This window comes from Columba livia, chromosome 1 (assembly GCF_036013475.1).
Source record: "Columba livia isolate bColLiv1 breed racing homer chromosome 1, bColLiv1.pat.W.v2, whole genome shotgun sequence".
Lineage (NCBI taxonomy): Eukaryota > Metazoa > Chordata > Aves > Columbiformes > Columbidae > Columba > Columba livia.
In genome coordinates, this window is record NC_088602.1 from 176,080,992 (window position 1) to 176,095,599 (window position 14,608).

Genomic DNA, 14,608 nt, shown 5'->3' on the forward strand with positions numbered 1-14,608 from the left:
TAGTTTAAAATTGTTTATCATTTTGCGAAAGAGCAACCACTTCTACTTCAAGTTTCCATGCTGGGGAACATCATGCTGTTTGTTTCAGTACATGTCAGTTTAATTCAGCCTTTTCCAAGAATGACTTTTGGAGGAAATGCTTTCATTTTCCCTAACTAAACTACTCTTAGAAATACTTGCTGTTGTTACAAAGCTTTACACTTCCCCCATTTATAGCAAAAGCTGAATTCTGGATGTTTGGGGGTTTTTTCTTCCCTTATCTGCCTCTCAAAAATCTCAGTTTCCCTTATGTTTGATTATATTCTCACTACAGTTCCTGGAGAGTATATTCTTCAAGGCGCTCATTTCCAATCCACACTCATCAGCAGCTTTTTGGGGCAGGGCAGCAGGGTGTTTCCTGCAATGCTGCTCCTCTTGGCTAGGGACTGGGTCTCTAATGCAAGATCCTGCACCAGCAGATCATCCAAAAGTAAAAATCTTAATGTGGATCAGGTGTAAACATGCAGTCACATTTCTGTGCCTCATACAGAATTTATTCTGTACTCACACTAAGGCAAGAATAGATATATTCCCTTTGGCACAAAGTCTGCCAATACAAAGTCAACCAGTCAAAACTCTTCCAACACTAGTGACTCAGCATCCATATTGGATCAGATAAGTGGGATGTTTCTGATCTTTAAAACGCCATAATATGTGTCAAGTCACGCTCCTCTTGGGACATCAGCACATAGTCAGCTATGCGGCAAGAAGGACCCTGTTGCAGTATAAATCAAAACACTGACAAAGGCTCTAACTCTCTAAAATAATTTCTATATTTAATGCAGGAAAATAAGAAGCAAAATAGGCAGAAGACTACAGGGGGAGAAAGGCACTATATGTCTACCTTTCTGCCTTGCCCTGTAAATCTGGGAGAACTGCACAATTTCAGACACAAGTGGTCTAAAAGTTAATTACATTCATATGAGTTTTATGAAAATTATCTCCTGGGTAAAGGAAGGAGACCCAAACTAAAACCCACGCTCAGGGCAAGCACACAAAACTCAGCTGTTATGCCATTGTCTGGCAATGCCTGGACGACCAGGTACTGCACATCCCCTCTGTGGTGAGGAGATTACAGGGAATGGGGCACAAATCTGTAGGAAACCAGGCTTCACTAATTCCCCAATAATTACTCAAACATATATACTGAGCATGCACTCATTCTAAAGATGGATTTTCACAAATAATATTAGAAAAAAATCTGTTAGCTAAACAGTGTTCTGAAACAGGATTACTAATTAAGTTAGGAAACATTATCTCTCAATGCTATTTTGTTTGTCATTTATATTCATTTTAATTTGCCAGTTCATAATGTCATTTGTAAGACAAGCCCATAATTTCCGCCTGGCTATTATAGACATAATTGCAAGAAATGGAAAAGCTTCATCTCTGAAACTCTTTCAATCATAAACTAGTTTTTAATATACTTATTCTAAGTTTAATGAACAAGACAAGAAAAAAGGATGATTTTTTTCCGGAACAATAATCCTTAAGCCTTTTTTCCTAATGTGTTTTAGCTTTAAACACATTATTTTATTCCACTCATGGCATACAATGATTCACAAAGGTTCAGGTAGCATCAAATTAAAAATAATATATTTTTCTAGTAATCCTTTACTGGACCACTCCCCAAATTGCCATAAGTTCAAAAAATAGCTATTATTCTGGAAAGGCTGTTTTCGTCATCAGATTGTGGATTGCCAAATTATATCTGCTTGAAAGCAATCAGAACCAGGTGTTCTTGCCTGATGTGGTCTGAAATGAATGCTGTCCTTTGAATTCAAAGATCTGGGGGCTTTAACTGGATACAGTTGATAAAAGCAATCACTGACATTTAGAAAAGCTAATAAACAGGTTTATTTTACTAATGCTCAGACTGTCCTATACACAGAAGTTATTTATGAAAGTGATGCATCAATGCACACTGAATATGCATAATTGTCCTTCATCATTAAGAAATGCAAAGTAAGTATGTATTTATTAAACATACAAATATTATCCTTTAAAGGTTTCATTGTCAACTACTGGAACATAATGTAACACCTTATCATTTATTATAGAAAAAAATAACATAGCAAATTTTACAACTACATGAAATCAAGACTACTCCTATCTCGCCTTCACAAGGGTGAACTGTAAGACTTCAACACATTCATTTTTCATTAATAGTCCCTACCTGATGCTTGGGTTTTCTTCACCTGAAACTTGATTTTGCATGACAGCTCGTAAATAGCTGTTCCTGTAACTGATTCACTCCAGAATGGTGCAGCAGAAAGCAAGTGAGCAGAGAGCAACACAACAGATGCTCCAACATCAGACCCCAGTAACTGAGTTTTAGTGAATCAGGCAGCGGCTCGACAGCAAAATCTCTCTATCCTGCCGTGGGCCTCCCTGCCTAGGAAATGTTTGTGTTTACTTCTGTTATGGCCCAGACAAATTTAACTTCCAAATGGATATGCAAAATGTATGTTGTGCCTGAGCAGCTGAAGCACATGGAAAGTTCAAAGCCAGATTTGTATTACATTTGCATTATTTATCAACTACAGTAAAATCGAATAAGTCTTTATTAGAAAGTGCGAGGAGGGTATACAACTCCATCCTGCTACTGTTTGTGTTAGGAAGTTAGCAAGTAAAATCATCTTTACTTGAGAGCCTGTGGCTTGGTTCCCAGCAATCAGAAGAGCGATTACTGCTGTGCTTGCTCTATGGAAAGTATGCTTGTAAAGCTTCTTGGAAAAATATTCAAACTACGTAAGGTGCTTAAGGCTTTAAGTCTTAATCCATTTTCAGCCAAGAGGTCACAAAAGGAAGGAGAATGAAGTTCAGCAATATTTCTCCTGCAAGGCAGAATTACAATATTTCTACTTCTACAATACATTGATATCAACATCTCACATTTCGGTTTGCACTAAATATATGTTGTGTTGTTTTCCTTTCTGCTTATGCTCAAATTTTTTGCTGAAGTTGCTACCAAGATCTTTTTTAGTAGTTGTACTAGAAACTGTAATGGAATGAGAAACCTATTTGTGTAAACAGCTTTCAGAACATGTTAAGCATGGCTGCTAGGGGGTGGAGATCTGCTGTAACATCGGTTTTATCTCTGTGCAATTCCCTTTATTTTTAATTGTTTGTTTATTTATTAGTCTCACCTAACATCAGTCTGAGGTTAAAATAAAGTTCACTGTAACTGTATTTCCCAATTAGTGAGTCATGAGCAATTTTTAAGGGATCACAATCATTACAGATGAGACAGACTTTCCAAGCTCCTTATGACCATCCTTTTCCCTGAGGGATCTCTGTGCACATTTTGTGCTCTTTCCCAGCTGTGGAGCTAAGCGAGGCTCAGATCAGACTGTAGTCCGGCAAAGCCTGCATCTTCCAGACCCCTGTAAGGTTGTATCTGTCCACAAGTACCACTTCGGTTCTTAAGGTCTCCTAATCTGCTGTTTCTCTGTATGCTCTGCCTTCAGCAGGTACACTGGCCATGGCCACAGCCACTGGCCATGGGGCCCTGTATGGAACACACGCTTCCCATAGAGAGGATCCTCATCTTCCCAGGCACAGGAAGAACACACAGTTGGGCTAACTTACTTTCTAGGGAATTGCTGCAAGAAGCCGGCTACAAGAATCTCTAAAAAGACAGTGAAACCATTTTGTTTCTGGAGTGGCACCAGGCAGGCTGAATTAGGCCAGAAGATGTAACCAGATGTGCCTTCTCCTTTAAACAGATGAATACTGACTGCTGGAAAGCAGGTGGCTTCTCATTCAGCTCCTGCTTCCTACAGCTGTCTTAACTCACTCGAAAATATTAGCAGACAAGGATAGATAGAAACAGAAAAGGATTAAGACTTTTGAAGTGCTGGTGCTAAAACTTGGCTTCATGATTTATAATTTAAATGTCCACACAGAACTGGAGTCATCATCAGAGGCAGTGACACTGATTGCTTATAGAGCACTCAAAAGAAATGTTGGGTGCTCAGCGTCCTAGACAAATGAAACCATTATTATTCGAGTGCCATGGTTGGAAAGTTGCAACCATTGTGTCAAATTTTCATTGTCCGTTCCCCTCCTGCACTGCAGAGCATGGGAACCTACAAAATCAGCCTCAGTTTCCTTCCTGATGCAAATACATAAACTGCCATGGATAAGCCACAATAGGTGAAGTATCCCTATTTATCCTTTCCTTGCTGCATAATAACAAAGAACATAATATCTGACATACTGCTTTACAGAAATATGATGTTCACTCTTAGAGAAGAACTAGACCAAACTTCAAACATCAGTAACATTAGTAGCATCTTAGTATCAAAAGGATGGTAGACCTGTAAAGCAGAAGAAAAACACACAAATTCACGATACTTTGAACAGAAATGCAAAAGAAGCAAATGAAAGTAGAAGGAGGCCAGCTGACAGAATAGCCTGCATTGTATAAATGCATTTTTTCTTCAGTTCCGCTAAAATCCTCATCTTCTGTTTTCACACATCTGGCAAATATAATTTGAATTACAATCTTCAATCAGTAAAAATCAAACAAAAGCCACTGAAATTTCACCTAATATATTCACACATTTTACTAGTTAAATAATAGTCTACAGTATATTTGTGACAAACCCTAAAACTGAAGCTAAAAAACAAAGTAATATAATTACAGATACATAGAAGAGTTAAACCATGATCTGTTGATGACTTTAAAGAACTGCACCTTTGTTAATACTAGTCTATGCAAAAGCATCAAATTACACACTAGTCTTTATGTTTAATACTGATTTACCGAACATAATAATTTTGAACAGATAAAGTCATACTTAAAAACTAAAATTAGACCAGTTATGGACTTCAGTAATATTGTCCTTGATGAAAGAGGATATACTGGGTATAGAAGCAGGTTTCCTATTACAATATAAATCAAATGCAGACATAGCACTTTAAAACATTCTCAGATCAATTGGCTTCTATGAGGAGAAAAAAATTTCATATGACACGAAGTTACTTCCAAGTTTAAATGACTATTTGGAAACAATTGTATTTCTGCAAATTTGTATCTGAGATCGTTGTTTGACCTATATCTTTCTGACTTCAGATCAACAGAAGCAAGAATTACTCTGGATCCCGGCTAGAGAATCAGAATTCCCAGGTTCCCCTTCAGAAGGGCAGGAAATTAAGAAGAAACCTGAAGTTCAGTTCCCATCCTGCAGTCCCACCAAGTCAAAAAGGGCACCTCTGGAAGTTTTTGTGCTTTTGAATCACAAGAAATGATTGATATATGTTTATGCCAATTTTTCAAAGGTCTCTACACTAGCATTCGTTGTTTCTTTCTGGCTGCAAATTTTTTCAACCCTGCATCCTAGCATTGTGCAACCCCAAACATTTACATGCACACCGATAAAACTGAGTCTCTGCCAGGCCTGCAACCCCATCTGTGACTGCCGCAGCCCCACTCAGGGTCAGGAACCCTGGCCTGAGAACAGGATAATCTCCTGGAACAGGCTCTATTAGGAGCTACTCATGTTGATTGAGATAAAATTAACTAGAGTGCCTACGGCACAGACCTGCAAAATCATGTATTTGCATACATTTGGACCTCAGCAGAAGGTGGGTGCTTTAACTCTAATAGAACAGTCCAGGACCCAACCCAAATGCTCACTGGGTTTTTGTCTGCAAAGCATCTTACCAAGCTAGAGTTTGAGTGCTGCACACACAAAAAATAAATAAATAAAGCTATATTACTCAACAGTTTAACATTCAGAGTTTTTAGATAACAGTTTATCTATCATCTGGGCAGACAACAACCTGACTTTGCCAATCCAGAGGACATTACATTTGCAAAGCAGGAGGGAGTGATTAGCCTCTTGATGTGAAGATGAGAAAACTCCTTCTTGAGTGAATCACCGACTCCAGGGAGGCGTGAAGATGAAGTGTAAAAATCATCAACCTCCATGATCCTGGGACTGCCTAACATCCCTGCTGCCTGGAAACACAGGGACCATATCTCTGATCACATGCAACAGATAGTAAATAATTGGTTAATAAATAAATTCAGTTTCACAACTGCAAAACAGGATGGACCAACAGGCATTTTAGATCAAACAGCCTAAACCAGATTATTTTTCAGTTTCAGTTTGTGAACCTCTACAATCCTGCAATCCATTTTGGAGCTTTTAAATACTTATTTTTGTATGAGCTTATCTTATCCTGGTTCGTTCTGGAGTGTGTGGTAGATAACTGGTAAATACCAAGATACTTGAGTTCTGTGGACATGGTCATCCTTAGCAGGGGGCAGTGAGACAGGCTCACCAGGACTGACATACCAGGGCAGCTCACCAGCCTCCCCGAAGAGTGGAAGGAGACATTGCCACCTAGCTGCACGTTGAAGAACTGGGATGTAGGAGTTGGCATGGATGAAGCATCCTCAGGTGACCACTGTTAGCCAGATCAGCATGCTGGAAGCAGCCACAGAGAAGGTCCCTGATTGCTGAGGGAGGATTGTCCACTCTTCATGCCAGTGACTGTAAAAACCATGCATGAGGAAGGGTTAATGCCTACCATCAGCTACTCAATCCTACCCTGGCTCTCAGATGCTTAAATGTCCCTGAGCACCTGGCCCTAAATGATGTATTAAAATAAATCCCACTGATTTGGAATCATAGAATCATAGAATGGTTTGGGTTGGAAGGGACCTTTGAGATCATCTAGTTCCAATGCCCGTGCCATGGACAGAGACACCTGGTTCCATTGAACCAGGTTGCTCAGAGCCCCATCCAACCTGGCCATGAACATTTCCAGGGATGAAGCATCCACAGTTTCTCTGGACAACCTGTTCCAGTGCCTCACCACCCTCATAGTGAGGAATTTGTTCTTTATAACTAATCTAAATCCACCCTCTTTCAGTTTAAAGCCATTACTCCTTGCCCCATTACTGCATGCCCTTGTAAAAAGTCCCTCTCCAGTTTTCTTGTAAGTCCCCTTGGGTACTGGAAGGCTGCTATAAGGTCTCCCTGGAGCCTTCTCTTCTCCAGGCTGAACAACCACAACTCTCTCAGCCTGTCCTCATAGGAGAGGTCTTTGTGGCCCTCCTCTGGACTTGTTCAAACAGATTCATGGCCTTCTTATGTCGGGGGCCCCAGAGCTGAACACAGTGCTCCAGGTGGGGTCCCACAAGAGCAGAGCAGAATTGCCTCCCTCGACCTGCTGGTCATGTTTCTTTTGATGCATCCCAGGATCCAGCTGGCTTTCTGGGCTGCAAGCACACACTGCTGAGTCATGCTGAGCTTCTCATCAACCAACACCTCCAAGTCCTTCTCCTCAGGGCTGCTCTCAATCCATTCTCCACCCAGCCTGTACTGAAACCAGGGGCTGCCACAACCTGTGTGCAGGACCTTGCACTTGGCCTTGTTGCATCCCGTCCCTCCAGCGTGTCGATCACATGACTCAGGTCTGTCTTGTCAGCAAACTTGCTGAGGGTGCACTCAGTCCCACTGTCCACGTTGATGACAAAGATGTTAAACAGCACCTGTGCCAGTACTGAACCCTGTGGAATGCCACTCATCGCTGGTCTCTACTTGGACATCGAGCTGTTGACTGCAACTCTTTGAGTGCAACCAACCAGCCAATTCCTTATCAACCCAGTGGTCCATCTGTCAAGTCTGCGTCTCTCTAATTCAGAGAGAAGGATGTCATGCGGGACAGTGTCAAATGCTTTGCACAAGTCCAAGTAGATGACATCAGTTGCTCTTCCCTTATCCACCAACACTGTAACCCCATTGTAGAAGGCCACCAAATTTGTCAGGTACTAGTCGCTCTTAGTGAAGCCATGTTGTCTGTCACAAATTGCCTCCTTATTTTCCATGTGGCTTAGCATAGTTTCCAGCAGGATCTGCTCCATATTCTGTTCTGTGTTTTACTCTGGAGCTATTAAAGAACTGAACTAAATTTAATCTGTTTGTAAAGCCCATTTGTCTTTTTTTCAGCATGACAGCAGTCTTAGGTCTTCTCCCTCCTTTCAGCTCTTGCCAACAGGTTCCAGCTATGACTTGTCACAAGAGACTCTTGCACAAACCTGGGATCCTATACCAGGCTGATGCTCCTGAAAACTCCTACACTTCTTTTGGGCAGATAACGCTCTGTGTGCAGTCCTATTTACAGTCACCACTCCTGCAGAAACAAAACACTCGTATTTGCCAGACCAACCTGAGATAATAACAAAATCTGTTCGCAAACAAGGCTGAAAATTTTTACTTCATTCAGCTGAGGTTAGAGTGAAAACACGAATTTACAGTAGTGGATACACTTTGAAATTAAAAGCACAAGACATGTAAATGCAAGTTTAGATTATATTTACTAGTCACAATCTCCCTTATCTGTTTCAGCATCACAGCCAGCTGGAGAGCCAGGCTGCATCCTCTCCTCAGGCCACCCCAGGGCTGTTGTGCTTTTGGGAGCTTCTAGATCTACCTGTTTCTGGAAGGGAGGCTGAGGGGCACAGGCTGAGCTCTCCTTCCCCAGCCTCAAATTCCTCCTCCCTGTAAGGGCTCCCCTGGAATTAACTGGGCACAGGTTCACCACACAGTAATGCCAGCATGTGAAGGAGAGGAGATACCCTGTTATTCCTTCCACTTTAGGTTCTCTTGATACACACACATCCACAGCATTCTTTAGCTAGTTTAACTTCCAGGCTACAGCTTTAACATGCCTCTGCTTGTACAGCCTTCTGAAAAAAATGGTCTGAATTGCAATGCACATATTGAGAAACAGGCTCCTCAGGCTGATAATGTTCCTTCTGCCCTGAGCTTTGAGACCAAACATGAAATGATGAAATTGGGAAAGTGGGGTTTCAATCAAGCAAGCTTCTCCTCCCCATATACCTGGCTAGTCTGCTGAAGTCCCCTTCTAGGGACACTGTCACACTCTGCCAAAAGCCTTAAGAAAATGTCAAGATTTAGTAGATTTTTTAAACACCGTGTAGCACTGTAATTCCTACTGTTTTCCAAAGCTCCATAAGTGAACGCAGTGAGTCCTGGTAAGACACTTACCTGGTAATAAATGCAAAGACTAGCAAATCATACCCATGTTTCACAGCAAATGTGAAGGGAATGACTAAGTGCTCGGCTCCCACTAGCACTTTTACAAGGATGAGACCTCAGAGAGCGAACTGCTTGTCCCAGTCAGAAGACAGAGCCTACAGCTCCTACTTCTCCACGCCAGACACGGATGGGGAGACCAAATTCCTCTGTGAAGTAACTTCAAACAAGGGATTAGTGACAAAACTCAGTAGATATCTTAATGTATCACCTTGTCTATCCTTTCACGACAGACTTCAGAGAGCCCTTTTGTATTGCTGACACCAATCACATCCAGGCTCATGGGAGAAAACACCAGCTAAAGTCTGATGGATCTGGAGAATAAAGGCTTTACTGACCACATATGGCGTGACAAAACCAAGGTACCACAAAGCAGCTGTATTTCTTCTTCAGTTCAAAAGGAAAAGGACTATGTTTCTGGAACAGAAATCGTATTCTCCATTTTTGCTGTTGATGAACTGCAGTGAAGTTATGCCAGAAAAAGGAAAACATGCCCTGTAGATAAATCCTAGATTCTACCTGCCCTGGAGAGCAGCTTGCAATGACTTATTTACATTTTATTTCCCATAGAACTAGTAATTCTTCCTCTTACGCTTATTTGTGTGAGAATGCAGTAGTCGCCAGGTATCTCTACAAATTGTTGAGAGGCACAGTGCTGAGCCCCTGGCTGGTGGCCACCTTGCAGCCCTGCCCTGTGCCACACGTGGCCACACAGCTGGGCTGGAAGCGGGCACAGGGACCGCCACCAGTGGCTGCCCAACAGCAGCTGCTTCCCTTTGCCTTTTCCCACCCGCCCCATGGGGCCGAGCAGCCGGAGAGGAGCCGTGGTGTTGCACTGAGCTACGCTTGCAGCAGCAACATGGCTGCAGCGTGGCTATGATGGTAAAACACAAGCTACAGCCCCTTTCCTCTGACAAATCTGCCCACTGGCATTCAGATACTAACTTCAAGCCTAATTGACCAAACCTAGTGCATTCTACAAATTGCTTAAGACCAGCCCACCTAAATTAAATTAAATTTTGGCAAGGAAATCACACAACCCAGCAGCCCAGAGCCCAAAGTGGTGAAATCCCGTCCTCTGAGGGAACAGAGCCCTGAGGGTGCACCAGCTCCCTGGGCCTGTTTTTCCCTTTGTGGCTGCTTCAAAAAATACCTTTGAAATCCACCTTTGAGAGAATTAAAGGCACAAGATTTTACATTCAATGAATACCAGCACAGGAAGCATATGGCTGCATACACTTCTGCACTGCAAATGTGATAGAAAGCAAGGGAAGAATTTAATACAATTAATAAAAAGTCAAAAATTGATCTATGTGTCATGCTGGTATTTTGGGACTTTTGCTTGCTCTGTCAGCCTCTTTCCAGTGTTAAAAACCTAAACAAATGGGAAGAACCCTTCCACATAAAAAACAAACAAACAAATGAGCTCTCTCTTCTGTATGTAAACCCAATACCAATACTGTTTTTTAAAAATCGTTTACTCTAGTGCCCTCTATTGCTGAACCCCCCAAACAGCCCACACAAAGTTAACTCACAAACGAGCACTTTCTTTTGGTTTTCCTTTAGAAGAAACCTGACCAAAAAGTAAAAACTGGAAAGTATGGCTTAGATATAGCTGCCTGCGCTGCCTGACCAGACTTGAATCAATAGACTACCTCTTCTTGCTAGATTTAATAGCGGATAAATTCACGGAGAGGATGGATTATAGAAAAGCAGTCCTAAGAGTTCAGTAGAGACCTGATTTGCTGGCTTTACCTGACCATAACACTGGGAGTTCATTCTGAATCACTGCTGAAGGATCAAGTATAAGGGGGAGGTAAACCAGCAATTATATTCTAGCAGAATATAAGCCAGACCTTTAACTGATAGATCACATGAAATTTTAAAACCTGAACATTCTGCCAAGTAAAACCTGCCATCTGTTACCTTTAGACTGGAGATGAAAAAAAAAGTTGAATCAAACTCATCAAATTCAATGAAGCTTAATAAAAAAATATTTGTGTGTGTTTGGAAAAGCAGCAGATGTACGCACCTCTGACACTGGATACAGCTCAATTCTGAGGATGCTTGTGCATGCTGCATCCAAGCCTGGTCTGTGTTTACATACCAGGCTCTAATGTTACGTTACCTCTTTAAAGCAGGTAATTCCACACTACTACTTTATTAACATTCCTCTTCATAAATGACCAATCCACAGCTTTTATTTTAGATGTTACAGGTCATCACTCCCACCCTGATAGTGGACCTTGAAGCAGATATATTGGGGAGGTGCTTAGTTTAATGCACAGAGTTGGTCACCCTCTTTCCTTCCTCTCATCTTCCTTGGAGCTCTCAGGGCAGCAAAGGGATGCAGTGGAGAAAACCAGCATTTTCCAACCGCTACTGCTTGACATTGGCAAAGGAAACAAGAAATGTGGCAGCAGAAAAATAGAACGTAAAATTAAATATTCCAAAGTACCTCAGTACCTCAGAAGAACACGCACATAATAGGCACAGGGCATGCCAGCAATCCTGGTGATACTGACTGACATCTCCCCTGTGTTATGGACATTGACTTTGTTAATTCTCATCCAACAGCAATTGGGTGCATGAGTTGACATTCAGTCTCTGAAGAGACTTTTTTTCTTACATTTATTACAGGTTGATGAAAATCTTAGTAACTCTCAGGGTACTCAGGATTTTCCTTTGGAAGTGAGGCAGAGCAAACAGAGAGACTTGTCTTGTCTCATTTAAAACCAGAAGAGCCAAGGAAAAAGAAATTTAGTGGGATGCCACATTCGTCTCATCTCATTATCTGAGAAATGGAATAAACAAACACATGATGCAATTTGCAACAGCCACATGACTGGTAAGAGCTGTGAATGATAACCACCATGGAGAAAAACATACCATGGATTATCTGAACACTGACAGAATGTGTCTCCCTTGGAAAAATACAGACTCACAAACAAGGGAAAAACTAAACAGCTATTTAATGGGCGAAGAATTACACAGAAATCAACAATAGTGAGAGAGGTTTTCATATTCCCTGTTCCAGTATTGCACTTGAAAAATGCTAGAACAGATGGATTGGTTTAGACCAAAGATCTACCTAGGCCAGTAGCCTGTCTTGGGAAGAGCCTGCCAGCAGATACTTACGGAACACGCATGGGGAAAAAAAGTGAATTTTTATGACCTTCTACTCTGCAACTTAAAAGAAATGAGACAGAGGCTGTATCTGCATCTCTTTATTTAATATCCCATTATGTCTCTTTCGTACATTAATTTATCTAATCCCTTCTCAAATACATTTATGTTCCTAGCATCCTCTGTCAGTCAGTTCCACAACTGAATTATGTGCACCCATATGCACGTGAAAGGGTAGTTTGTTTTAAGCTTCTTGTTTGGCCATATCATGGCATGGCCTTGACTTTTACGCTATGCAAAATGGTAAATAACTATGCTGTTTTCAATTCTCCACACTACTCTTATTACTACAGAAGCATATTGTCTTGCAGCTGCCTCTTACCAAGCAGAAATGCCTTGGTCTGTACGAGTTTGTCCATCTCTTTGATAATCCAAAGTCTTCTCTTGTATCTCCAAACACTACTGCACCTTTCAAGAGGGCAGGGTGACCAAACTGCTTGATATGGACCAAACTGCTTGATATGGACTAAACTGCTTCATATGACGTGTGAGCACTGGACGGTTTTCTGGGTTTCCACTGCATTTCTTTCCTAACATTTTCATATATTCAGTTCCCTTTTAGCTTGAACATTGAGAAGAGTCTCTTCAGAGAACTGTCCATGTGATTAATTCTGTTTTCCACGTGATAAAAGCTAAGCTAGAAGCCACTGTTCTATATGTGCAGTCAGCATTTTCCCCATATGGTTTAGTTCATATCTACCAATGCTGAATTATATTTTACTGGACAGTCACTCAGAATGATGTTTCTTTCAGCCTTCTACAATTAGGTTTAAACTGCCCTGATGAGCTGTTAACACTGACATCCCACACCCACCTTCTTTTTAATTTTTTAATAAATGTATTTTATTTACCGGTCCCAGCATAGCCTCCTCTAGAACTAGATAAGTTAATTTGTATGCAAGTAATAGCAAAAAAAAACCCCAAATAAATATATACCTAAAATTCTAAGAGATAGAAAACCACATATAGAGATGTTTTTAAAAGGAGTCTAGAAACTAAAATCATGCTTTCACAACACAAGGGTTCTTTAAATGGCAAGCTTCCATTAATAATCTGTGTATTCTTAAATGAAGATTGAAAACAGACTATTAAATGACATTTAAGAACATTCAAATCAAGTGGGCTGAAATGTCTGAAGCAGATGAGCAAATATGAACTGCAAGGACTGCACTCAGTCCTAATGCAGGCAGAAAACCTGCATGTATGATCTGATGGTAAAAGGCCATGATCTCCTACCTGCAGCAGTATCCAACTGCTTCCAACCTGCTGCAGTATCCAACCCATCTCCAGCACTATGTAAATCATAGCCATGACCTAGACGTTCAGGAAATAAACAGATACAGCAGTGGGATCAGAAGTCTTGGTTACCCACCCAAGTAGGCCCCAGTGAGATACGACCTCAGTTGCTGGATCCACACTCCAGAATGGCTCGCCTTGTCTGCTGCCACATTAGGTTTCAGTAGAACTGGTTCACATCCAAGCTGGTTTCCACTGAGTGTCCTTTCGCTCCTTCTCCCAAACACTGCTAATTAATCCTTCAAATTATATTCCCTTGGAAGCAACTATCTCATCCATCCAGGTGAGCTTGAACACTCTAGAGCCACAGCTCCCAAATGCCCCTACACTCCATTTATCCCCGTGTTGGGCCAAAACTGTCTCCATCATTCCCAGAGACAGACACTCTCCTGAGTACTCCTCTGCCAGTTCTGCAAGCCCTCACTTGGACTGAGATATCCATCACACCAGAGAGATGGGGGCCTCAGTGAGCTGTGGGGATGGCCAGGTGAACCATCTTCTACTAAAAACACAGGACTCACACAGGTTCTCACTGGATAGTTGCAGGTGTCTATGCAGGAGACATGGACCTGACTATAGGGATTGTAGAGGTGTGACATCTGTTCAATAATTTCCCAGCTACATAGTCTGACAAATGCCAGGTACGCTGCCTCTACATACCCAAATTGTTCCCAGAATAGCCCAATTAAAGAGGTCGAGTAAGGACACAGGCACTTACAATGCGAGCCATCATATGTTAGCTGGCCAACTATGAAAATAAGAAATGAATTCACAAATATTTTAAAACAAGCCATTCTAAATGGACATATCACACTAAAATTATGTTCTCCCTTCCCATGTGTGTTACAGGTTTATTTTGTCAGCTGGATAAAGAGAGTCCAAAGGCTGACTTTTCTCTTTGTCTGATCAGTTAGACCTTTATATGTGAATTCTTTTAGGAGGTAGCAAGTTTAAAGCATATCACCATACCTTTGTGCAAGTTTCTATTTGTTTTGTATAACACATATTCT

At 41.4% G+C, this 14,608-nt stretch overlaps 1 protein-coding gene across 3 annotated transcripts in view; it reads right to left on the reverse strand.

Moving 5' to 3' along the window:
• The window catches only part of RASSF3 (Ras association domain family member 3), a 110,713-nt gene that overhangs the window by 77,763 nt on the left and 18,342 nt on the right, over window positions 1-14,608 (reverse strand). Inside the window, exon 1 of one of the 3 annotated variants that reach the window (XM_021283962.2) lies at window positions 2,216-2,357. The exons of the other annotated variants lie outside the window; for them this stretch is intronic. The gene's annotated coding sequence lies outside the window, so the exon portion shown is untranslated. Of the gene's footprint in view, window positions 1-2,215; window positions 2,358-14,608 lie in introns of those variants that run through there. 3 annotated transcript variants of the gene reach the window in all.